Below are 27,664 nucleotides of genomic sequence, written 5' to 3' on the forward strand. Positions count from 1 at the left end.
TCTGCCACTTGTTAGCTATGTGACCCTTGGGCAGGTTGCCTCGATTCTCCCACACTTCATTTTCCCTCCCTGTATGTGGAGGTAATGAGATGATGCTGACCAATATCGCCACCTCACAGGGCTGTTGTGAGGATTAAATTAGTTGATATACATGTTTAGAATGATGCCTGGCACATGGCAAGTACTCCGGAAATGACCGTGTTATTATTTAGAACACTAAGTTGCTATTCTCTTGCCACTCCCCATGGAAGAAAGAGGCCCTAATAGACAAGGACAAAGGGCTGGGAACAACCTAGATGAACCCAGCCCTCCCTCTGCACTGTTGTCTGAAACTTCCTTCAATGGCCTGGTGAAACCTCTTCCTCCCCTGGACGAATCTTGGCTATGGTGGGTTTTCACTTGACTCTCTTGGGTTTTCCAGGTAGACAATCTGCAAACTGTGATAGTTTTACCTGTTCTTTTCCAACCTTTGTTGTCTTGGCTACTGTGCCAATGCAAAACCCTTGTCCTCCTCTCCTAGCCCTTCACACTTGTCTACCTAGCACCAACCCCATGGCACTAGTGGAGATGCCTGCCGAGGGGAGAAACTACAGGACTCCAGCCAGGGGCCATAACTGTGCTGGGCCCTTAGCCTCCCCAGCAGGGCAGAAGGTAGAATGGAGATGGGGATGCCCATGTGTGTGGGGAAGGGGCCAGGCAGGAGCGAGGCCTCTCAGAGGAGGCAAGGGGAAAGGCACAGCTGGATTACTATAAGGAACCAGTTAATGGTAACGTGGCTGGGAGTGTTCCCCATGGGGCCTCACCCAGGGCTGGATCTCAAGAAATACTGCTGAATCAACACTGACCTGTGAAGACTATATCCAGTTTGCCATGGGCACAGCCTAGGTGGGGCCCTTCTGAATTCTCCCCTTTGCCAGGATTCTAAGAATATGGAGATCCAATTGCCTTATAGTTTACCAAGAGACACCCATGTCTCAAACAGAGATCCCTGCTAAAAAATGAAAACAGTTTCCTAATTCATTAATATTCTAACTGATTTCCCTGTCTGGAACCACCCCAGATCTGCTAAATTAGACTCCCTGGGAAGGAGCTATAGGATACATTTTTAGAGGAAATAAATCTCCTTATAATCAGGACATGCAATAGCTGCCTCGGTGGGTTTCTATGCAAAGGTGTCACTCCCCACTGCCTGGGTGTATGTGCCTGTCACCCCTGGGAGACAGTCCCTTAATTCCAGTGCTGCACCTTCTGTGCCTTGGAATGGGCGCAGGAGTCTGCATTTCGACAAGCACCTGTGATGATTCTGAAGCAGAGGTCTGTGGACCACACTCTGAGAATTAACGCCCTGGCATTTTCCAGGTTTAAAGTTCCTGGGCATCCTCTGTGGTTTCCCAATCTCTCTTCTCACCCAAGATGCTCCTTAGGGCATTGAGGTTTCAAACAGTGCCTTTTCAGAGCATAAGCAATGGGCAGACCACAGGAAAAGCAGCAAGATTCCCAGCAAGTACTGGCACTGCCACTGAAACACCTAGTTTGGAAAGGGCTGCAGAATGGTCAGCTAAGCCTTTCCATCTCATGCATGTACCCGAATAGGACGAGTGCCACCACTTCACATATAACTGTGTCCACAGTTGCAGGCAAAGGAAGGTGAACATGTCACCCAGGCCTCCACACCTTTGTGATCCCTCCATTGGAGACAGCAATCACTTTCCTCTTTGGGCTACTGCTTAGAGATATACTGCCTTATTCACTCTCTAGCCTAACTTATGAAGGCCAGCTGGTTCTAAGGGCCTTCCTGGCAATCGGAAACAGCTTGCCTGCTACCTGAACTGGATATGTAACATTCGTCTGTCCCACTTGGAGAAAACGCTTACAACCAGACCACCCTGTTTTAATGTGGCGCCTTTCAGATTAAGAGAAATATTTGACCCCGTTATTCTATGACTTCTGTAAAATCCTACAACAGATGCAGAGAAAAATGTAAAGAAATCAATGACATACAAATGAGGCTGAACCTGCCAAGCCCAGAATGTTTTGTAAAGTAATCTTGTTCTTATTAACTTCCTATTGTCTCTCAAGAGGAGAAGTAAAAAAATTCACATTTTCAATGATCTATTACTTCCTCAAGATAATAAAAAGTAAATTGAAGATATAAAAAATGTGGCCCATAAATATCTTTTTCCCACCCTGGAATTGTCCCTTCCACAAAAAGAGGCAGCTCCCATTCCCATCCTCCCAGAGGCCCTCTTCCACTAAACCTGGTGTATTTAGCTTTAGATGTGTGGCAAAAACTAAAACTGCACCATGAGACAAGATAGACACACAGATAGAATTCACTCTGAAAACATGGAATGGTGAGAATTTAGCCATGAACTGGATATGGCTCATCCCTTCACTTCCTTTGAGTCTCTGCTCAAATATCACCTTCTCCATGAGGCCCTTCCTGACACACATGCACAACAACATCCCCACCTCTTCTCTCTACCTGCCTTACTCTGTTTTATCTGCTCTATTTGCTCATAGTGCCCGTCCCCACCTGACACGCTGTATACGTACGTCTCTCTCCCCTGCCGGAAGGTGACTTGAGAGGTGACATCTGATTCACTGCAACAGGCCAGTACTAGAAAGTACCCCATACTCAAGTACAGATGTTCCTCCACTTACAACAGGGTTACATCCTGATAAACCCATTGTAGGTTGAAAATATACTAAGTCAAAAATGCATTTAATAGGCCAGGCGCGGTGGCTCACACCTGTCATCCCAGCACTTTGGGAGGCCGAGGCGGGTGGATCACAAGGTCAGGAGATCGAGACCATCCTGGCTAACATGGTGAAACCCTGTCTCTACTAAAAATACAAAAAATTAGCCATGTGTGGTGGCGGGTGCCTGTAATCCCAGCTACTCAGGAGGCTGAGGCAGGAGAATGGTGTGAACCCGGGAGGCGGAGCTTGCAGTGGGCCGAGATGGTGCCACTGAACTCCAGCCTGGGCGACAGAGCAAGACTCTGTCTCCAAAAAAAAAAAAAAAAAAAAAAAAAATGCATTTAATAGACCTAATCTACTGAACATCATTGCTTAGCCTAGCCTACCTTACACTCAGAATACTTACATTAGCCTACAGTTGGGCAAAAACACCTAACACAAAGCCTTAATAATAGTGTTGAATATCTAATGTAATCTGTTGAATACGGTACTGAAGTATGGTTTCTACTGAATGTGTATCACTTTTGCACCACCGTGAAATAAAAAAATTGTTCAGTCAAACCATCATAAGTTAGGGGCCATCTCTGTTTGGTGAAAGAACTATTCCATCTGTCCATCCATCCACCCACCTACCCTTTCACGTTCCATCTACCCACGCTTTAGTAAAAGCTAATGATGAGTGAGGCACCATGATGACCATTTTATAAATGGGTGAAGAGAACAGACACAGTATTTGCTCTTGGAGGGATAGCTAGCCAGCAGCTGTGTGTACAAAAAAATACAAAGCTATGTTTCGGATAAGTGCCAAGGGTGCTATGAGAAAGAAAAAAGGAGGAACCTGTGTATGATTAGGGAATCAGGGATGTGCAGAGCACACAGGAAGTGGGCAGGTGCAGTGGGCGGAGCTTGGTGGTTGTGACTGAGGGACAAAGTGGTGTGAAAGACAACAAGGGTCAGACCACACCTGCCAGCAACCACTGCTTTGTGTGCATGGTAGGTCGCAGGCAGTAACTTGGAAGTGAATTCATCAGTGACATGCAAGTATTAACTTTATTTACAAGATTTATAGAAGGGATGAACAAACTTAAAATGTTTGCCCCTACACTGATTATAAAAGAGTACTAAAATCAATTACGAAAATGTGGGTTTAAATTCCTATTTGTTCTGCATCAGTGAAGATGCTTCTTGAGTGTCTGAGAAAAATCTTGGTATGAGGAGTAAACATAGCTAAAACATTTTGGGTGACAGAATACCACGCAAGCCCCTTAACACTGTTGTTCTGAATGACATTTCTGACCAGAGAGTGGTGTCAACATTCACATTCAGGAGAATGATTTAATGCGTATTGCCCTAAAAACAAATCCTTAAAAGATTGGATTATCTTTTTTTCCTAGAGTAAAATATCTCCTAAGACATTTGTTTCCTGGGATTAATTTTGTCCTAAAATTATAGTACATGCAACACTTTTGATTAAATGAGGCTCTCTTTATTGAACTAGAAACTCTTTGAAGGGAGGCATTATCTCTGGACTTCCAGCACTAGGATCAGTGCCTGGCCCATAGGAGATCCCTAAAATACACTGGATGAGCTGAAAGGGTCCCAGTTAGTCAAGATTTTGCTGAGTCTGGATTAGCACAAACCCCACTCTCAATATAGTGTCGGCCACATGCTAGCTTTGAGATTACAGGTTGTGGGATGGACTTTTTGGAAAATTAAATGAAATCATGACTTACAAACAGTACCCATCCTGGAGCCTGGGACTTGACAGTCAATCAATTAGTGGCAGAGATTACTGTTTTGTATTCAAGAAGAAACATGATTGTTCATGTAGCTTTTACACTATCACCTTAACTGCCTTCTATCAGAATCTTACCTTGGCATAAAACCACTAACCCAGTGACACATTTTGTGGTCAAACAGCCCCACAGAGTGACTGCAGAGCATCTCTGGTCAAGAGCCAACACACAAGATGGCCACCAACAAGGCAAGGTCAGTGGTGTGTGGGTGGAAGAATTGCCACTGACTTCCCACCAAGGTGGACTTCGTACCAATGGGCAAATCACAGGCTCTGTTCTTGAGCCACGTGTGCTCATTTCTCATCATGGCCACTAGTCCTAGCCCCTGCAGACAGGGTACAGGAGCCCAACAAGAGGGAGTTAATAGCCCCAGCTAACAGATACCTTCACTTGGAACTTTATCAGTAATAAAGGTATGCTGTGAATTACAGAGTGGACTGTCAATCTGTTCTTGGTGACAGGACTCTGAAGAAAGCATCCAAGTGGATGGCAGTCCTTCTCAATGAATTATCCATCTCCAGGATCCAACTAAAGTGGTAACATTCAATTTTTCCATCATGTCCACTGTTTTAAAGAAGCACAGGATTGGAGAAAACTGCTTGAGCAACTAGAATAAAGAATATGGAGGCTGGGTGCAGTGGCTCATGCCTGCAATCCCAACACTTTGGGAGGCCAAGGCAGGTAGATCACTTGAGGTCAGGAGTTCGAAACCAGCCTGGCCTACATGGTGAAACCCCTTCTCTACTAAAAAAAAATACAAAAATTAGCAGGCTTGTAATCCAAGCTACTTGGGAGGCTGAGGTGGGAGGATCGCTTGAACCTGGGAGGCAGAGGCTGCAGCGAGCCAAGATTACACCACTGTACTCCAGACTGGGTAACAGAGTGAGACTCTGTATTGAAAAAAAAAAAAAGAATGTGGGCTGACAAGCATTTCTGCTTGCTGTCCCGGAAGTCTTCTATGAACAGGCCAGGAGTGTGGATGCACACAACAATCTATCTGCACATGAGTCCATCATTTCAAGATACAGGCTTTAGTTGACAATTGGCCATACAGAAGTATGGTATTGCTACAGCCGGAAGACAAAGGCTTTTAATATACAGTTCACTCACCATCTTCAACTCTAGGCCTGCTCAGCACTGAGAGAGAAAATGCAACATAAATTATGCTGCAAGAGGGCTTTATTTTTCTTTTAAAAAATATCTTTATTCTTTTTCAAGTTCCAAAAGCAATATACATTTATTATTTTAAAACAACTTGAAACTAAAATTGTATTATTTTAAAACAACTTGAAACTAGAATTTCAATTTAGAAAATAAAAATTCTAACTAGAAAAAATTCTAACTAATCTTCCTAATTCTCCTAATCTCATTCCACTTCTAGGTAGTTTTCCCTTTTCTATTTCTAAATACGTTGTTTCAAATATGAAATGCTTCACAAATGTGTGCATCATTCTTGCACAGGAGCCATGCTACTCTTCTCTGTACTGTTCCAATTTTAGTTTATGTGCTGTCAAAGAGAGCCCCAGGTAGTTTTCTGTGTATAGACTAAAGAAAAAACAAACAAACAAAAAAAAACTAAGTAATACCTTCTACAAGTATTTTCTCTGCTTATTAAAAAAAAAATTTAAATGAGGTATAATTTCTGCCCATTGGATTAATTTACATTTTTAAAAAGTTGGCAAGGGTATCACTCCCATACTATTCATTAAAGTGTAATTTCACAAAGCCTTTTTTTGGATGGTATTTTGGCAGAATTCATTAAAATTTAAAATGCTAGCTGGGCGTAGTGCACGTGCCTACAGTTCCAACTACTTGGTAGGCTAAAGTGGTAGGTTTGCTTAAGCCCAGGAGTTCAAGTCCAGCCTGGGCAACATAGTAAGACCCTGCCTCTACAACATAAAAGAAAATAAAATGCACAAATATCATCAGACCCAGTAAATCTACTATTAGCAATCTATGCTGGAGAAAGACTAGTTTGGGCATACAAAGGTGTGTTCAAGTATGTTCTTTTTTTCTTCTTAGCATGCCTACCAACATGGGAATGCTTACAAGGTACATCTCTACTATGGAATACAACACAGTGGCTAATTAGAATGAGGTAAGCCCATATGTACTGATCCCAAAAGGTCTCTGAGATACCCTATTAAGTGGGGGGGAAAAGCAAGTTATCAAATAGAAATAACGGAATCCTCTTTGTGTTAAAAAATACACAAAATAATACATAGTAGTTGTATATGTATATATTCAAACCAGCCAGGAAGAACACACACCAAATAGCAGTGAGTGAAGTGGAGCTAGGCAGAGAGGAGAAAAGAAAGTCAAGGAAGAATTTCATTTTACTTGTACTGTTTGAATTTTTTACTTCCATTAGCAAGCATCTCTTTATTAAATGTAAAAAGAATAATGAAATAAATCTTTCATTCAGTTGATATATTTGAGTGTGGCATGAGGTAGGGATCTAACTCCCCCTTCCAAACCGCCCCTCCCTGTATAGTTTGAGTCTGTTTAGGAGATTTCCCTTGCGTTCTTTTGGTCTATTATCACATCATTATCACTTGCTGTGGCTTTTATAGGATGCTTCAACATCGTTTTCAAAACTCTTAAAGGTATCTTTTAATTTTTTTAAACTTCTTTTTAATCTATTTAGAATTTATTTTCTTCCCTTCTTCCCTTCCTTCCTTTTCTTTCTTTCTTTCCTTTTTTTTTTTTTTTTTCTTTTTTTGAGATAGGGTCTCACTCCGTCACCCAGACTGGAGTGCAGTGGTGTGAACATGGCTCACTGCAGCCTCGACCTCCTAGGCTCAAGTGATCCTCCCACCTCAGCCTCCTGAGTAGCTGTGACTACAGGCACACACCACCATGCCTGGTTAATTTTTCATATTTTTTTGTAGAGACAGGGTCTTGCTATGTTGCTCAGGCCTCAAGTGATCCTTCCACCTTGGCTTCCCAAAGTGCTGGAATTACAGGCGTAAGCCACCATGCCTGGCTGGAATATATTTTCTTCTATGGTATACATTTTCCATTTGGCTGAGTCTGATGTATCCATAATCTGAACATGCATTTCAACTAACCTTGGTTATCTACCAAAGAATTAAGATCTTTAAAAATACGACAGTGAGTTTGGCAACTCACGTGTGACAGAGCCATGCAATGTTCTAGTCATGTTCTGGTGTTAAGATACACATAATACCTCAGAAATAAGTTATAGCTTCCCAATGTTAGAAATGCTATTAAAACTGACTGAATAGAGAAACTATGGAGAATACACTTTAACCTTTCATAAGAGTTAGGAGGTACTGGCCGGGCACGGTGGCTCATGCCTGTAATCCCAGCGCTTTGAGAGGCCAAGGCGGGCCGATCACGAGGTCAGGAGATCGAGACCATCCTGGCTAACATGATGAAACCCCGTCTCTACTAAAAAAATACAAAAAAATGAGCTGGGCGTGGTGGCGGGCGCCTGTAGTCCCAGCTACTCGGGAGGCTGAGGCAGAAGAATGGCGTGAACCCAGGAGGTAGAGCTTGCAGTGAGCCTAGATGGCACCACTGCACTCCAGCCTGGGCGACAGAGAGAGACTCCGTCTCAAAAAAAAAAAGAAAAATAAAGAGTTACGAGGTACTTTAGGTTCAAACAGGCCTTTAGAGTCAGTTTATCTCTCAATTGAACCTCACAGTACCTTACGTGCCTCACCATCACAATAAGGGACTAGAGCTCCCAAGCCCCGTGGCCTAGTCTAATATTCTAATATGATCAACTTATCTTGCACAGAATGAAGCTGTACTCCTACCTTTTTGGAGTGATAAAATCTACCTAACACTGTATATAAAAATTAATTCAAAATTGATCACCTCTAAGAACTGAAATTATAAATATCTTAGAATAAATTAAAGACATATTTTTCATGACCTAGGACTAGGCAGTGGTTGCTTAGATATGACACCTAAAGCACAAATGATAACAGAAAATATAGCTAAATTAGACTTCATCAAAATTAAAAACTTTTGTGCTTCAAAGAATACTACGAAGAAAGTGAAAAGACAACCCACAGAATGAAAGAAAATATTTGCAAATAAAGTATTTAATAAAGATCTAGTAACCAGAATACATAAAGAAAGAGCTCTTGCAACTCAACAATAAAAAGACAAATAACTCAATTTTAAAAGGTCAAAAGAGCCCGGGCATGGTGGCTCATGCCTGTAATCCCAGCACTTTGGGGGGGCCAAGGTGGGTGGATCACTTGAGGTCAGGATTAGAGACCAGCCTGGCCAACATGGTGAAACCCCGTCTCTACTAAAAATACAAAACATTAACTGGGTGTGGTGACATGTGCCTGTAGTCCCAGCTACTCGGGAGGCTAAGGCAGGAGAATCACTTGAATTTGCGAGGTGGAGGTTACAGTGAGCTGAGATTGCACCACTGTACTTCAGCCTGGGTGACAGTGAGACTCCATCTCAAAAAAAAAAAAATAAATAAATAAATAAATAAATAAAATAAAATAAAATAAAAAGTCAAAAGACTTGAATAGACATTTCTCTAGAGAAGACTTAACAATGGCCAATAAATACATTAAAGGGTACCCAACATCATCAGCCAACAGGAAAAGGTAAACCAAACTACAATGACATACCACTTCACATCCATTAGGATAGCTATAGTCAAAAGGACAGAAAATAATGCCAAGTGTTGATGAGGATGCAGAGAAACCGGAACCCTCACACACTGCTGATGGCAATGTAAAATGGTGCAGCCATTTTGGAAAACAGGCTGGCAGCTCCTCAAATGGTTAAACATAAAGTGACCGTGCAAGCCAGCAATTCCACTCCTAGATATACAGTTGACCCTTGAACAAAACAGGTTTGAACTTTGTAGATCCACTTATATGTGAATTTATTTCAATAAATATACCGGAACATTTTTTGGAGATTTGTGACAATTTGGAAAAACTTGTAAACTATGTAGCCTAGAAATGCTGAAAAAATTAAGAAAAAGGTATGTCATGAATGCATCAAATCTACGTAGATACTAGTCTATCATTTACTACCACAAATATCCATAAATCTATCATAAAACATAAAAATTTATCAAAACTTTTGCACACACAGACTGTACATGGCACCACTTATAGTCAGAGAAATGTAAACAAACATAAAGATGCAATATAATCACTGCATAAAATTAAATACAGTACATACTGTATGACTGTAATAATTTTTTTGTTTTTGTTTTTGTTTTTTGAGACGAAGTCTCTCTCTGTAGCCCAGGCTAGAGTGCAGTGGTGCGCTATCTCGGCTCACTGCAACTTCCGCCTCCCAGGTTCAAGCGAATTCTTGTGCCTCAGCCTCCCAAGCAGCTGGAATTACAGGCGCACACCACTGCACCAGCTAATATTTTGTATTTTTTAGTAGAGACGGGGTTTCACCATGTTGGCCAGGCTGGACTTGAACTTCCAACCTCAGGTAATCCACCTGTCTCGGCCTCCCAAAATGCTAGGATTACAGGCATGAGCCACCGCGCCTGGCCACTACTGTAATAATTTCATAGCCACCTCCTGTTGCTATTGCCGTGAACTCAAGTGTCACAGGTATCCAACAGCTAGATGCTAGTGATCTCTATGTGAGCTGCTCATCTCTCCAGTAAACTGCTTATTCCAGTAAAAAGTGATCTCTTGCGGTTCTCACGTAGTTTTCATCGTGTTTAGTGCAATACCATAAACCCTGAATAATACCATGAGCCCCATATGAAGTGCCACTAGTGATGCTGAAAGTGCTCCCAAGAAAAGAGAAGAGTCATGACATTACAGGAAAAAGTTGAATCGCTTGATATGTACCAGAAATTGAGGTCTGCAGCTGTGTAGTTGTCTGTCATTTCAGACAGACAATTCCTCTTGTAGACAGACAATGTAAACTTATGGTATTAATACAGTATTTTCTCTTCCTTATGGTTTTCATAATAACATTTCCTTTTCTTTAGCTTACTTTATTGTAAGAATACAGTATATATACATATAGCCTACAAAATAAGTTGTTAATCAACAGTAGGCTATTAGTAGTTACGTTTTGTCGAGCCAAAAGTTATACATGGATTTTCTACTGCATGAGGGGTTGGCGTCCTAACCCCTGCATAGTTCAAAGGTCAACTGTATACCCAATATAACCGAAACCATATGTCCTTACAAAAACCTGTACATGAATGCTCACAGCAGCACTGTCCACAACAGCCAAAAAGTGGAAACAACCCCAACGTCCACCAGTGGATGAATGGACAAACAAAATGCGGGATATCTACATGATGGGATATTATCCAGAAATAAAATGGAATGAAGTACAGATACATGCTACAACATAGGTGAACCCTGAAAGCATTAGGCCAAGTGAAAAAAGCTAGACATAAAAGGCCACATGTTGTATGACTGCATTTGATGAAATGCCTAGAATGGGCAACTCCATGGAGACAGAAAGTAGAGGAGTGGTTGTCAGGAGATAAAGGAGAGTGACTGCTAACAGCTAAGGATTTTTTCTGGAATTAGAGAGTGGTGATGGTTGCACAACTCTGTGAGTATACTAAAGCCACTGAATTGCATACTTTAATAAGAGGATGAATTTCATGGTATGCGATTTATATCTCAATCAAATAAATAAATAAGATATATTTTTCAGCTATTATTAGAGAAATAAAAAAATTATCTTGTACAATATTTCTGGAAATAAATCTGAATCTTTATATCCAACTGGCATACCCCAACAATGACTCCCAACCCTGGCAGCCCATTAGAATCACTCAGGGAGCTTTTAAAAACATACAGACACTTGGACCTCCTTCCTAGAGATTATGATTTAATTGGTCTGGGGTGGAGTTTGGGGACTGGTGTTTTTCAAAAGCTCCCCAGTTGATTCTAATGTGCAGCCAGAGTTGAGAACCACTGCCCTAGAATTTGAGCTTTTAAAAGAGTCCCTGGTGTTGGTTTAGATATCTGTTATTTAATCCTTTCTCATAAACATGAGACAAACAAAATTTTAAATGGCTCACGGTTTCTGGCTGTTAGAACTCAGTAGAACTGGGATTTTATTTTATTGTCTCTTCCACATTTTTTTTTAAGATCAGCAGATCGCCATTTTATAGACAGAGAATCTTAAATGCAAAATGGCTAAGACACATACTGAGATCACCATTGTGAGCTGGGCAGGGATTGAATTACCGTTTCTTCCTTGGGAACCTAACTGAGTTCTTTTTCTAGTTACTCCAGCCTGAACCATCACGGACATTAGGGACACCTGCTCAGCACAGGTGGCAGGACAGGCAGCATCTTGGCACTGGCAGAGACAGAAAGCTTGGGTGGAGCCTCATAGTCTGGGAAAACTATAAACTCTCAAGTCCACCTTCAGATTTGATGAAATGGAGCCTCCCTCCCTATCTCCTCCTACCCCCACAAAAAACCTTTTTCTTTACAGGGCTGGGAAGATGAGGTTTACATCACCTACTTATCTCTGGGAAGCCATCCCAAAGTGCTTACTTATCTAGATCACTACTGGTCTCATTTTCTTTTTTCTTTTTATTTTGGAGAAAGGGTCTCATTCTGTCACCCAGGCTGGAGTGTAGTGTCACAAACAGAGCTTACTGCAGCCTCAACCTCTTGGGCTCATGCGATCTTCCTGCCTCAGCCTCCGGATTAGCTGGACCACAGGCGTGTGCCACTACACCCAGCTAATTTTTTGTAGAGACAGGATCTCACTTTGTTGCCCAGGCTTGTCTCAAACCCCTGGGCTTATTTTTATTACTTTCCCCAAAGCTGCTGAAGTCTGTCAGTTGGGTCTGCATTAGGCTCCCCATTCATTCTGGAGAAAGCCATTTCTAAATGGCAAAGTCATGGCCAGCGAGGGCTGCTCATTGGCTTAGCTTTGGGAGTCTGACTGGGTCTGAAACCAGCCCCTGCCCATGGAAAATGCTCAGAACAGAGGACCCTCCAGGCCTCTGGGACCAGAAGTGAGGGAGCCACAGACACCTCTCCCTGAGCTCCGGCTCCGCATCCACTTCCCTACTTGCCAGCTCAAGGAGTGCACGAGATGGTGGTGTTTGGGCTCTAATTGTGTTGAGTAATTGCTCAGTGATTTTCTACGTAGTTCCCTGGCTCCCCATCCCACTTTCTCACTCAGCTGTTTTGTAAGCTGAATTCTAATCTGGGTTTCTTCACAATGTCGCCTTTCACTAAAAGCTAATAAAACCCCAAATGGGAAATTCAGAAGTCGCAGCAGTACCACATGACTGTAACTGAAGGTTGTTGGTCAACTTGATTTGGTTTTCAAGCCTGTAGACCATCTGAGGACTTCAGTCTCCCACCCGACTTTGTAGCAATAAAGGTCTTTGTCTTTCCTTGCACTGAATGTGAGTCCTGAACCTTTCTGAGGAGTCCTGCAGACAGCCTCACATGGCCCAGACAGCCCACTGGACCCCTCTTCTGCCACCTCTACTTCCTCACTCAGGCACCCAGCACTGCTCACTGAAATAAGTTACCTCTATGAGGCCACAGGCAGACTCTCTTCTAGAACTCTGCTTTGCACCTGCCACCCGGTCAGCTGAGCCCAACCCTGGCCACTCTGCACAACCAGGAGGCTGCTCAAACTCTCCGCAGAGGAAACATTTTCAGTAACAAGCAAAATCTCATGCAAATCTCCAACACAAAAATCAGATGAATCCATAAGAAGAACAAAGGTGTTCAGCTGCATCCTAAAAGGCATGGTGACGATGGAGAGTTGTCTTATATCACCACATCAGCTAGTATTTTATTTTTGAATTTTGTTTTGATTGCAGAGAACCAAAAAAAATCTTAATTTCCACAGATAAGTGGTAGCAAATGCTAATTAATGGACTTTCAGTAGACTGCCTTTTGATCCTAGGATAGCCTTTAGTTACATCAGTGTTTGTTGGTGTTTCTTTCATCACTGTCCCACAAGGAGCCTTAGCAGACATTTTGCCTATTTGTGCCGCCCCACTCCTGAAATCTTTTTTTTTTTTTTTTTGAGACAGAGTTTTGCTCTTGTTGCCCAGGCTGGAGTGCAGTGGTGCACTGCAACCTCTGCCTCACGGGTTCAAGTGATTCTCCTGCCTCAGCCTCCCAAATAGCTGGGATTACAGGCGTATGCCACCACACCCAGCTAATTTTTTATTTTTAGTACAGACTGGGTTTCACCGTGTTGGCCAGGCTGGTCTCGAACTCCTGACCTCAGGTGATCTACCTTCCTCAGCCCTGCAAAGTGCTGGGATTAATACATATTAATACATATACAATCACATACACTGTTTTAGTATCACAAAGGAAAAAGAAGAGGAGGACTCACTTATGCTGGGGGCGGTGAGTGGAAACTGTCCATGTGAGAAGTGAGGTAACACCAACCTAGGCAGAGAAACCTGTGGGCAAGGCCCTGAAACCGTGGAGTTTGGACGGCCTGCAGTAGGTTGGTGTGGCTGGGGAGTGCCGGGGGCTGAGGAAGAGGCTTGCTCCTCCTCCCCATCCAGGCAGGCAGCAGCAGTCACTGCAGTCAGGGGAAGGGGTTGGGCAGTGGGAATGCCCCACTTACTGGGTGACATAAAGCAAAGCAGGAATGCTTTCTCAGGCTTGGTTTCCCATGTATAAATCCAGAATAACATCACCTACCCAATATAGAGGTGATTATTAAAATGCACTATCCTCTAGAAGCTGTGGTTATTAACCTTGACTACACATTGGAATCACCTGGAACCTTATAAAGTCCGGGCTGGGTGTGGTGGCTTGCACCTGTAATCCCAGCACTTTAGGAGGTCAAGGTGGGAGCATCACTTGGGGTCAAAAGTTTAATACCAGCCTGGGCAACAGAGTGAGACCCTGTCTCTTTAAAAAAAAAAATAGTCCTGATGGCTGGGACCTACCACCAGGCCTGGCCTGGACATTCCAAATCATCCAAGCTCCCCAGGTAATTCCAATGTGCTGCTGGGCTGAGAATCACTGCTGCACAGCACCTAGCACAGGTAAATGCTCAGAATAACATGTGCTGGGTGCAGTGGCCTGCGCCTATAGTCCTAGCTACTCGGGATGTTGAGGCGGGAGGATCCCTTGAGCCCAGGAGTTTGAGTCCAGCCTAAGCAATATAGCAGTTTGTCTTTAAGAGAAGGAGAAGAATGACATCGTTTATGTGGGCACGAAGGCTCAAATGAATCATAAACTATTCAGGGATACACTTGCCCCTGGCATCTGAACTCCTGTCCTGAGTTTAGGAATCCCTGCTTCTCGTATGAGTCCTGGCAGGACGCAGGGTTCACCTCCCACTCTGGAAGCTGAAAATGCCAGCAACATCAACAGCACAGTGGCCTCACCACTCTGGTTTTGTGACTATTGTGGGTGCAGACTGGGCTGCTGCCTGGTCTCCATGGTTTGAGTCCACAGCCGTCCCAGTGAGACTGGGAACCACCCCAATGTCCTTTAAAGCAATCCTTTTTCTGATCTCAGTCAGCTGATACCTACTGCTCAAAACTAAGAATGCTACTGATAAAAATATTCAGAGTAGGACTCTTTTTATGGTTTTTAAGAAAGAAAATAGGGCCAGGCATGGTGGCTCACACCTGTAATCCCAGCACTTTGGGAGGCCGAGGCAGGAGAATGGCTTGAGCCCAGGATTATGAGACCTGTCTGGGCAACATGGCGAGACCCCATCTCTTAAAAAAATACAAAAATTGGCCGGGGGTGGTGGCGTGCCCCTGTAGTCCCAGCTACTTGGGAGGCTGCAGTGAGAGGATCTCCTGAGCCTGGGAGGTTGAGGCTGCGGTGAGCCATGATCCCATCACTACACTCTAGCTTGGGCAACAGAGTGAGACCCTGTCTCAAAAAAAGAAAGAAGGAAAAAAAGAAAGGAAAGCAGAAAAGCAAGCAAACAAGCAAGCAAGCAAGAAAATCGGTCTTCATATGTAATGAGATCTTATTTATTGATTTATTTTTGAGACAGTGTCTCCTCGCTCTGTCACCCAGCATGAAGTGCAGTGGCGCAATCACAACTTACTGCACCCTTGACCTCTTGCGCTCCAGTGATCCTCTCGCCTCAGCCTCCCAAAGTGTTGCAATTACAGGCATAAGCCACCACGTCCCGTGCACGCTAACATTTCTTGAGCACTGACTGTGCTAGGTGCCGGTTCTTTTCACCTACCAACTCATTCAGTCTCCATGACAACCCTATTAGGTCTAGACTGTTATTATCCTGACTTTACAGATGAGAAAATGTAGGCAGAGAAAAGGGTAGGTAACTTGCTCAAGGTTACAAGGTTTGTAAGTAGTGGAGGTAGTTGGTGAACCCAGATGATCTTGCTCCAAAGCCCACAGTCCCAGGCACTACGCCATAGGGCAAACGCTGTGAAAAAGGACTGTAGGGAGATGAACTGTCCACACCTGTTACCTTGGGGGTGGGACTAGGGGGTGGAGCTGAAAGAGGCCGCTGATGTATTCCTTCTGTTTGCTTTGAACCTTTTGCAATAAGGACTACTCACGTATTATTTTCACACAAAGCAGCATTTTTGTGGTGATTAAACTTGAACCAGTGTGCCTGCAAACCAAAGGCTTGCAACAGACTCCACAGCAGCTGCCGCCACCATCCAAGATCTTGAGGGGGATTCCGCCCTGAATCTCATGCCAGCGGTTTCCTCCTGATTCTTCTGTGAGAACCCACTCCTGGAGTGTTTACTGTGATACGGCACACACTGCTGGTTGCTGTAATCACACCAGCTATTTACCCTGGGCTCAAGGGCATCTGGGGGCACACAATTCTAGACTCAAGTTTGGCTGGCTTAGTTGCAGGATCCCCATCATCCTCAGAAGATCCCCTGACCATACTTTGGGTTTCCTTGCCCATCTACCCTGCCTACTTTTCCTACAATGTTCATTCTCCAAGGTCCAAATTCATGATATTTCTCCCGGCAGACTCGGTTTCTCCTCTTCTCTTGGCTCATTATCAGCCTGATCCTGCCTTAGCCTCCCAAGTAGCTGAGATTACAGGCGTGCACCACCACACCTGGCTAATTTTTGTATTTTTAGTAGAGATGGGGTTTTGCCATGTTGACCAGGCTGGTCTTGAACTCCTGGCCTCAAGTAATCCACCCGCCTTGGCCTCCCCAAAGTGCTGGGATTACAGGTGTGAGCCACCACTCCTGAATTCTGTAATTCCAACTTGGCAATGCCTTAGAGTCTGCCCACATCATTTCCTGAAGGTAATCCCTCCTGTTTCGGTGGGAAGGTGCCCTGTTTGGGGGACTTTTCTTATTCAGTTTATTCCCCCTCTTCTCCTCTCTTCATTCACATGTCTTCAGCCCTCCACTCCCAGGGGGTCACCTTCCAGAGTTCTGCCCCACCCCTCTCCATCCCACAGCCCCTCTCCCATCTTTTCACATTAACCCTCCTACCACCTCAGCCACAGGAGGGCTTTTTTTAAAAAACTTTTAAATACTAAAATAATTTCAGACTTATACAAAAGTTGCAAGAATAGTAAAATGAACTTCCACATACCCCTCACCTACATACCCCAAATGTTAACATTTAACTACACTTACTTTATCTCTTTCTCTCTATATATATATGCATTTTTCCCCAAACCATTTTAGGGTAAGATGCACACATGATGTCCCCTTTTGTCTAAATACTTCTGTGTGTATTTCCCAAAAAAGACATTTTCTTACAATACCAGTTTACCTAGTCATAAAATTGCCATCTTATTTATTTTAATTGCTTTTTATTTTTTAAGGCTAGTCAAGTGGAGCAGTGGTAGTGGAGAAGGAACAAAGAACAGAAAATTACCGCTGGTAGAATACTATCACTCAATCCACAGACTTTATTCAAATGCTGCCAGTTGTCCTCATAATGCCCTCTATTTATTTACTTATTTATTTTTAAATATAGACATGAGGTCTCGCTTTGTTGCCTAGGCTGGTCTTGAACTCCTGGGCTCAAGCAATCCTGCCACCTTGGCCTCCCAAAGTACTAAGATTACAGGCATGAGCCACTGCACCTGGCCCTAATAATGTCCTTTAGAGCAAGAAAAAAGAAAGAAAAATGCACGATCAGAATCCCACCCAGACTAAATATCACTTAGTTTAAACTTGCCAGCTTTGAGACCTGCCTGAGACTTTGGCTCCTCAGCTGTGGAAAGAGCCATGGATGGGGAACTGTCACTGTCTACGCAGATTGGACAAGTCACTTGGCCCTCTGTGCTCTACTCGCCATCACCCATGAGAATAAAAGGACAGGGAAGCCATGGGCATTTAACCTGCGTGCTCTACATAAATATCAAGCACAGCAAAGGTGGTCAGTCAATGGAGTCACAACTACCAAAGCAACCTTTGGCTTCTCCCAGGTATCGGTACAATTCATTCAAATGAAAAAATAAGAGCTGGCCGGGTGTGGCGGCTCACGCCTGTAATCCCAGCACTTTGGGAGGCCGAGGTGGGCGGATCACGAGGTCAGGAGATCAAGACCATCCTGGCTAACACGGTGAAACCCCATCTCTACTAAAAATACAAAAAAATTTAGCCGGGCGTGGTGGCGGGCGCCTGTAGTCCCAGCTACTCGGGAGGCTGAGGCAGGAGAATGGCAAGAACCGGGCGGCGGAGCCTGCAGTGAGCCGAGATCGCGCCACTGCACTCCAGCCTGGGCAACAGCGAGACTCCATCTCAAAAAAAAAAAAAAAAAAAAAAAAAACAAGAAAAAATAAGAGCTTAATTTTATTGAGTGATTACCCAATTAGATAAGACAGAGCGGGCACAGTGGCTTATGCCTGTAATCCTGGTGCTTTATGAGGCTGAGGTGGGAGGATTGCTTGAGGCCATGAGTTCAAGACCAGCCTGGGCAACAAAAACTTGGCAGAGAAACAAAAATTTCTCTACAAAAAATTTTTTAAAAATTAGCCAAGGATGGTAGTGCATGCCTGCATCCCACTTACTTGGGAGGCTGAGGCAGGAGGATTGCTTGAGCCCAGGAGTTCAAGGTTGCCATGAGCTGTGATCACACCACTGCACTTCAGCCTGGGCAACAGAGCTAGACATTGTTTCTTTAAAAAAAAAAAAAAAGATTAGTCAGGCCAGGTGCCACGGCTCACACGTGTAATCCCAGCACTCTTGGAGGCCGAGGCAGATGGATTACCTGAGGCCAGGAGTTCGAGACCAGCCTGAACAACATGCTGAAAACCCCATATCTACTAAAAACACAAAAATTAGTTGGGCATACATGCCTATAATCCCAACTACCCAGGAGGCTGAGGCATGAGAATCACTTGAACCCGGGAGGCGGAGGTTGCAGTGAGCCAACATCACACCACTGCCTGGGCAACAGATCGGGACTCTGTCTCAAAAACAATAAATAAATAAAAAATAAAATTAGAGCTCTACATGTTTCACATGTATCATCTCATTTAATACATACAGTTTTCACTGCTAGCTCCATTTTGCAGATGACTAGACTGAGTTTGGGGGAGAGGGGTGGTAGCTGACTGATTTGCTCAAGCTCTTTCCAATGCTTAAATTCAGGATTAGAAATGAGGAGGATAGAAAACATGTAGTCATTTGCAAGATGACATATCTTCATTAGGGTGAAATAGGGTAGAAGGAAGCAGACCTCTGAATGGAGACCACTGCCCCTCAGCTAACTGTGGCTGCACCTGCCATCAGGCACAGGGCTACATAGCTGGAACACCCAGCTCTATGCAGCACAGAGTCCCCTTGTCAGAGGACAAATGGATTCTGGGACCATAGTGAAAACAAAAGTGCACCAAGTTCCATGCTGCAAAATGACTTCTCTTGGTGACCTGGAGTTAAATTTTTGTCCTCTCCCTATGAAAAGCTTTATCCTAGGGACCTGAAGATGAAGTTTCTTCCCTTTGTAGGAAGTTGGTCACGTCCAATGAGGAAATAAACTTCTTTTTTTTTTGAGACGGAGTTTCACTCTTGTTGCCCAGGCTGGAGTGCAGTGGCACAGTCTCAGCTCACTGCAACCTCTGCCTTCCAGTTGCAAGCGATTCTCCTGCCTCAGTCTTCTGAGTAGCTGGGATTACAGGCACCTGCCACCACACCCACCTAATTTTTGTATTTTTAGTAGAGACAGAGTTTCACCATGTTGATCAGGCTGGTCTCGAACTCCTGACCTCATGATCTGCCCTCCTCAGTCTCTGAAAGTGCTGGGATTACAGGCATGAGTCACGTGTCCAGCCGAGGAAATCAACTTCTAAACGCACTCAACAGAATAGTACAGAGCACACAGCATGCAAATACTAACTAACCCTATGAGAGGTGCCATCCCATTTCTATACCATTGCATAGTGCAGGGAGCTGAGGCCAGGCAGGGTTTGGTGATCTGGCCTGGGCTGGCACCAGATCAGGGTCTGTGAGATGTCAGTTAGCACCTGTGCCTAACAGAAGAAGCTGGCGGGACCAGACGGTTTGAAACCAATGTCATGTTAAGTGGTTCTACATCCCTCCCTTAGCCATGGGGCAACCTAACTCCTTCCTTGGAAGGAAGGCCATGCAGTGGGTTTGTGATCACCTCCCCAGGGTATGTGACAAGTAGGAAAGCTTTTCCCTATCTGTCCTCAGCATGGATACCGCCACTCGGCACTGGCAGCTTGGAAAGTGTTTCTATATTGTGTGCTACGTTTCTCCAACTAAGTTATAAGGCCCTTAAAGACTAGTAGAGGTATGTTTCCTTTTCTTCCTTCTTTCTTAACACTTAAAACTGATGGAGAAATTATAAAGATAACTCAGTTCAATGCACCAGAGTCATTAGTGCTGGCAGCAGCCCTCACCTCAGTTGCTAAGAGCCTAAGCCCCTGTTTCCACTGAAGCTCTGCCACTCACCTTGGGAAGCCACTTAATATTTCTGAGCCTCAGGTATTGCGTCCATAAATGGGAATAATAACCTTTCCTACCTTAAAATGCCTGCAGCACTTACCACTCATACGTGGGTGTATATAACAACAGAACAGCTTAAGTCAGTGAAGTATTATGTACAAAGCTCTTAGTCCAGTAAGTGCTCAATAAATAGAAGATTCTACTATCTCTTTGGCTACTACTGTGACTGCTGCTGTTGTGATCCTTAAACACAATTTTGTAAAACTAGGAAACACAAAGGCTCCTTAGCATCTTGGCCTGTGCTTTTCATTCCCCCATGTTCCTAGGTCAGTCATCAGGTGCCAGAGGTTCCCAGGGTGTTGGCTGCTATATGGTAAGTGTCCATGAAGTCCATTCTCCCATCTCCACATCTACCACCAACCGGTTCCAAGTCAGCACCAGGTCTTGCTCTTTCCTGCAAACCAGCCACCTAAGGCTGGCCTCTGAAGAGGCCTATGGCGCTCCTTACTCAGCCTCTCAAATTCCAAATGCAGATCCCTGGCCATCAGCACCCTGTTCTATGGCAACTTCCCACCCTGAAAATGTCCTTCGTCCCTCCAAGATCTCAAAGTCTACTCTCCTTGACCTAAGAGGTGATCCCAGTCTTTTCAGTAAGGTGATCACAGCCCAAGAGGCAAAATATCCTGTGGCCTCTTCAAAGGACAGTAAAGTACATCAGTGTGCCTGGGGCTACATGAAAGGAGCAGCAATGTAGTTCACTCCTTCAACAAGGACTTAACGAGTGCCTCAGGTATGTGGGACTATAAAGATAAAGAAGACAAGGTCTCTACCCTTAAGCAGGGGCTCCAAGAGGTGTACACAAAGATAAAAGCTGAAGGTCAGGACCAAAGATAAGCCCTAGCAGCCCTGAACTTGCTCATTCCCAGCTCACTGCAAGGTATTCCCACCCCTCCCTTCCAGAGGCTCCAAGTGCATGGAATGAATGAACCCCAAGTGGCTGTCCAGTGTCATTCCTCTGGGCTCACTCCCGGGCCCTGGGCTCCTTCAAACAATAGGAGGCAGGCCGAGTGGACGCATTCTCATGTGCAGGGCTCGCAGCGCCCCTCTCAGCTGATTGTGTCCAGGCGGCCGGGGTCTCGGAGGCGCATGAATGCCCCTGAATGGGCTCTTTCAGCCTGATGGACAGGAGCTGAAAGCTGCACACACACAAAAGCCACTGGGCAGCCGGGAGGGCTTCAGCCCCGGGGTTTGCCCACGGGAAGGGAGGCCGTCCTTCCACAAAGAACAGTGTGAAGACTTCTCCACTTTTCAATGGCATCCTCTGGCCGCCAACTGTACAGCACCCCCACCCCCACCCCTGATGGTGGTAACAGCAGTAGAGGATGGCACTACATGGAGAAAGCCTTAGAGGGCTAGAGACAGAAATTAAAATCCAACAAATAAATAACAGAATGCCCTTTTCTTTAAGAGCAGGATGGGGATCTGAGCCAAAGGCGCTGAAGGGCGCCTCCGTGTGCTCATCACGTACATCTGTTAGCAGCATTCCTGACACCCACAGTGATCTTTAAGGACGCAGACTGACCTGAGATTGTTTAACATGTCACCAAGAAAAATGATCTCGAAAGGACACAGCCAATATTTAAATCAGGAATGGAGAGTCCCAATTCTTGTGTCACTCACTTGGTATATTCCAGGAAAAAAAAAAAATCCCCGAAGCGACATTTGTATTTTTAAATAGGACCAGGAAGGGGAGAATCACCCATCTGGAATTCTTTTAATTGCTTCAGGGGGAAGGGCAGCCTCCACCAGTTGGAGGAGCAGAGAAGTCTATTTACACTGTTGCACACAAATATTTTAAGTTCACAGTCAGGTGGCTACTTTGGAAGGGACGATGCTCTGCTTCTGAGATCACATTACTTTAGAAACATCCCCCCAAAAAGATAATTAAAGATAGTTCCTCCTCATAATGCAATACTATAAGGAGCAATTAAAATTAAATTAGCTTGTCATAATAAAAAAGATGGATTATGTTCTTAAGCTTCCCAACCCAGAGTTAGTAATTCATGGAGAGAAGCCTGTGACCAAGCAGCAGTTTTACTAAAGAAATATTAAACATTCAGACCACTTTTGTGAGTGGACCAAGGTACCAGGGAGATACATACCCTGGCATAATTATTGCTTTTGTTTACATTTATTTTATTTTTTAAATAATGGAATGATTCAAACACATAATAAAGGACAGGGAAAAACACAACAAATAAAATCCATCATCCTAAATTCACAAATGTTAACATTTTGTTATGTTTGCTTCAAGACCAGGTTTTTCTAAACAAATAAAATGTTATGAAATCAGATGAAGCCTCCTTTTGCAGAGGCAACTGTATGTCCATATTTTTACAGGTTTGCCATTCTTGATGTGACATAAACAGAATGTAATATTGTTTTAACTTTTTATTTCAAAATGATTATAGATTCACAGGAAGTTGGAAAAAAAGTGTACAGGGAGGTTCCAAGCATCCAGCCTAGCCTCCCCCGATGTTAACGTCTTGCATAGCTAACTAGCATGCTATCAAAACTAGGATATTGACATTGGCACACTCCACAGAACTTACTCAGATTTCACCAGTTTTACAAACACTCGTGTGTGTGTGTGTGTGTGTGTGTATGTGTAGCCCTATGCAATTTTGTCACATGTGTAGCTTTGTGTAACAACCACAATCAAAATACTAAACTGTACCATTACCACCAGATTCTCTCATGCTACCCCTTTTGAGCAACACCTATCCCTTATTCCCCTCATCCCTAGCCCCTGGCAACCACTCATCTGTTCCTCCTTGCTATAATTTTGTCATTTCACGAATGTTATATAAATGGCAAATGCAGTATATAACCTTTGGAGACCGACTTTTTCATTCAGCATCATTTCCCTGAGGCTCACCTATATTGTTGCATGTGATCAATAATTTTTTCTTTTTTATTGCTGTATTCCATGGTATAGATATACCACAGTTTGGTCAACCATACACCACTGAAGAGCATCTGGATAGTTTCCAGATTGAGGCTATTTTGAATGAAGGTGCTATGAACATTCACATGTATAAGTTTCTTTGTGAACATAAGAGAAAGGCCCTAGAAGAGCCAAAACTATTTTGAAAAAGAATAAAGGAATCTCTCTTCCCAGTGTTAAGGCTTACTATATAGCTCCAGTAACTGTGACAGCATGGACTTAGTAGAGGGCTAGACATGGAGATCAATAGAACACAACAGAGAACACAAATTGCCCACTTGCTTTTTTACAAAACAATTCAATGGTAAGAGGTAGTCCTTTCAACAAAGTGTGCTACAGCAAGCGGACATCCACAGGAGGGGGAAAAAAATCAACTTCAACCTAATCATTACACCTTATATGAAAAGTAACTCAAAATGGATCTTAAATGTAAGACTTAAGACTTCAATGTAAAACACAAAACTATACAACTTTTAGCAAGAAACATAGGGCACATGAGGACATCTGAGTTCTATAATTCTGGGTACACCAGGAAGAGTCTCTTTCCTTAACATCTCCCCATCTAGTCTGTCCCAGATGACTGAAATTCCACTATTAGACAGTCACACCTTTGGCTTAAAGGCTCATCCAGAAAATTCTTTTGGGAGAGATAAGAAATGGGAGCTTTGAATCTTGGGGTGAATAGGAGTATCAGGTCTTCTTTAGCTGACAGCTGAGAGGAGGCTCTAAAAGGAAATGAAATGAAAAGGGCACTTGGAGAATGAATGAGGATGGGAGGGGTAAGAGAAAAAAGACGACGTTCTGACAAGTTCCACCTACTTGACAACAATAAGGTCAGTTCTTCCAAAATGTGTATCTGGTGCTGCATCTTAGGGCTGGGGGCAGGGGATGGAGTATGTTCACCAAACTACACTCAGCCAACATGTGCAGACATTTATACATGGTATCCACCAACTCACATGCAAAGAAAAGGAGTGTATATACACGTCAAAGGGTGGCAGTTCGTTGTTGTTGACCTTTCCTCATTAGTAAAGTACAAATCTAGCTGAGAACAAAGAATTTATATTCCAAACAGGATAAAAGTACAAAAAATGTCTTTATTACCTACCTAGTATTTTCCTTCCTCCATTTATGACTTCTTTTACATACATGTTTTACGGAATTATTCAGGCAAATGCCTTCTTTGGGACTCCTAACTCTGTGTGCAGCATGGTTGAAGAATGGGATATTCCTGTTACAGATACATCGGGCACATCACCAACTCCCAACGAATCAAATCCAGTTGAATGCTTTTAACCCTAAAACTTTCAGGAAACAAATTTATCATCTTTGCTAAATTAGAAGACACAATGGGAGCCATATGGTAGTGGTGATCATATTTCCCAAATTATAAATTTATGGCATAGAACCTGAGGAATGCTTATCATGGAAACAACAGGAATGAAAATTTAAATGCCAGCAGTTTGGGCCCATGTGCTCTATGGCTACCATGGCTGCCTGTCCCATTCAAGTGGGATGTGTTCAGAGGAAGCGATGACTCTGGATGGCGCCCCCTCATGGCAAGGAGGAGCCACTGCAGCTCAGAGAACCTTTAGCTTTTCCATGTTAACTCTGATCGGGCTCTAAAAGAAAGTCCGCTGTGGCCGGGCGCGGTGGCTCATGCTTGTAATCCTAGCACTCTGGGAGGCCGAGGCAGGCGGATCACGAGGTCAGGAGATTGAGACCATCCTGGCTAACACGATGAAACCCCGTCTCTACTAAAAAATACAAAAAACTAGCCGGGCGTGGTGGCAGGCACCTGTAGTCCCAGCTACTCGGGAGGCTGAGGCAGGAGAATGGAGTGAACCTGGGAGGCGGAGCTTGCAGTGAGCCGAGATTGCACCACTGCACTCCAGCCTGGGCGACAGAGCGAGACTCTTGTCTCAAAAAAAAAAAAAAAAAAAAAAAAAAAAATTCCCCTGTGTTGTCTCCTGACTGGGAGGTAAACTCGTATCTCCTGGCAGGCTGCTCCGAGGATCTAAGTCTCAAGTTAAATGAGGCAGCAGTGCATACAAACAGAGTAGGAGGCCTCCACCAACATGGGGCTACCCGCACAGTGAGGGCCCTCCCAGTTCTGACCACCTTCCTCTCTATCAGACCATCACAAAAACCTGCCACAGGCGTGAGCTGCCACTTCCTAAGACATCCTAACCCCAAGCCAGGGGCTGCCACAACCTCAGCAGAGTGTGGTGTGTCAGACTAAGACACATCCTCTCTCTCCAATGCAGCCTCCCCAGAAAACCCACAAGCAGAGATAGACAGGACAGCCCTCTCTGGAGCTGGGCCACGTAAACAAGCAAGCTTCCATAAGGAGCTCTGGCTGCCCTGTGGTTCAGTGTGAGACTCTATCAGCTGGCTCCTGCTTGAGACTGGCTCTACCTGCGTGACCCCAGACAGCTCATTTAACCTCTCTGTTCTCTGTGCCTCCCATTTCCTCTTCTGTAAGACGTGATGTTGCTGAGTGTGGTGACACTTGCTTGTAGTCCCAGCTAATGGGGTGGCTGAGGCAGGGGGATCGCTTTAGCCTAGGAGTTTGAGGCTACAGTGAGCTATGATAGCACCACTGCACTCCAGCCTGGGTGACAGAGCAAGACACCATCTCTTAAAAAAAAAAAAAAAAAAAAAATGCTGTGATGCAGATTCATGAGTTCAAACGCTGGCCTGGCACAGAGCAGACCCTCAATACAGGCTGGTTATTACGTCACTTATTGTTACTAGGGCATACTCTCCTGAAGCTAATTTCTCAGGCATCGCTAAGTCCTTGCCCAGGTAGTCACTTTCCTAAAAAACATGAAATTCTTCATCTGGGGCTATAAAAGATCTTGAATGGTGGAAGAGAACAAGCTCTAGAAGTGGAGTCAGAGAACTAAGACACAGGTAGAACCTGTCACTGAACTTTGCTGCGACACCCTGGGCCAGGCCCTTGACTCTCTGAGCTTGTTTCAGTCAGAAACAAAACAGATCGGCTGCTAAGTCTTTGCCTTGTAAGGGTGCTGTGAGGACCAGAAGGGATTACTCATGTGACAGCCCAGCCTGCCTGGCCAAACTGAACAGCAAAGACCTAGCCCAGGTAGAAGAGAGGGGAGCACAGCCGTTAGTTTCCCTAGCCTTGTCCCACCCCTATACCAAGGGCAGGGAACATCAGCAGGGCCACCTCAGTCTAAGCACAGCAGCATCCCCTGAAAGAGGGTCCAAGTGCTGCAGCCTTGTCCTTACACACCATGAAGATGGGCCAAGAAAAGGGTAGGTTGATGAGATCATCTTCTGTGGGGCTCTCCAGGTGAGGAATCTAGCCTCCCACCTGCATGCTCCAAGGGCTGGGGCTGCAAAGAGACTTCATAATCACCAGCATCATCTAGACACCAGAACCACCAAGGACTATAGACCTATTTCCTGAAAGCTGGCTCTTAAATTTGCTCCTTGTCCGCTCATTCTCCTCCAATACCAAATCTGAAACAGCTTCCGGGTTCCCTTCCCCACGGAAGGTCCCACAATCTTCAGGCGGACTCCACTTTCCCGAACACTGCCTCTCCCCTGCCAGCCCCAGCTCTGATACCAGGCCTGGTCCTGCCTTTCTTCCCCGCCTCACTGCCCATCTGCTGACTGGAGCGTCCTCTCCTTCTGCTCACCTAAATCCTGACTGGCCTTTAGAGATTGGCTAAAGGCTCGCTCCATGGAAAATGCCCTTCCAGATTTCTAACCCACATGGACACCTCCTTTTCTTCCCAAAGTCATTTCCTTAACATGAAATCTGCCGAACTGTGTGAACAGTTCTGGTGCCTACATACCCCAAGACAAAAAACAACCTCACTCCACTGAGGAGAAGAGAACTTAGGCCTAGCTCTCCTTCCTGGAATGACACCTTATATCACCTCTTTTCCCACAACCACAACCCAACTTTACACAGATTTCAATGGCTGAAATGCCCCTTGACTTTCCCTCTTCTCCAGGCGGAGGCCTCCCAGACCCTTGCTATCATCTGTCTAAGTCCTGGTGAAACTGCAGCTCCTAGAACTAAGCCTGAAGCTCCAGAAGTGGGTTGAACAGTATGGAACTGCTGGAGCCATTCCATATCCTGAGCTGGGCTCTGTAATGCCACCTCTGGCTAATACACTTGCAGTCTGCACTAAGTCCTCGCTTACTTTATTTGGGTTGCTTTTTCCTCTCCAAACAGCCTGGAGTCATGTTCTCTTACATCCTCCAGAATGCTAGGCACAGGCTTAAACCTGCTGACTCACCCGATGATTTTCCCCAAAATCAGGGCTGAACTATATA

The 27,664-nt window shown here is 44.4% G+C and overlaps 1 protein-coding gene and 1 non-coding gene across 3 annotated transcripts in view; both read right to left on the reverse strand.

Annotated features, from left to right (window-relative positions):
- The window catches only part of TCF7L1 (transcription factor 7 like 1), a 177,029-nt gene that overhangs the window by 99,090 nt on the left and 50,275 nt on the right, over positions 1–27,664 (reverse strand). The gene's annotated exons all lie outside the window — the stretch shown is intronic.
- On the reverse strand, positions 5,916–6,022 carry LOC129030918 (U6 spliceosomal RNA). Its single transcript, XR_008500816.1, has one exon. It is a non-coding gene; the product is annotated as a U6 spliceosomal RNA (small nuclear RNA).

This window comes from Pongo pygmaeus, chromosome 12, assembly GCF_028885625.2.
Source record: "Pongo pygmaeus isolate AG05252 chromosome 12, NHGRI_mPonPyg2-v2.0_pri, whole genome shotgun sequence".
NCBI lineage: Eukaryota > Metazoa > Chordata > Mammalia > Primates > Hominidae > Pongo > Pongo pygmaeus.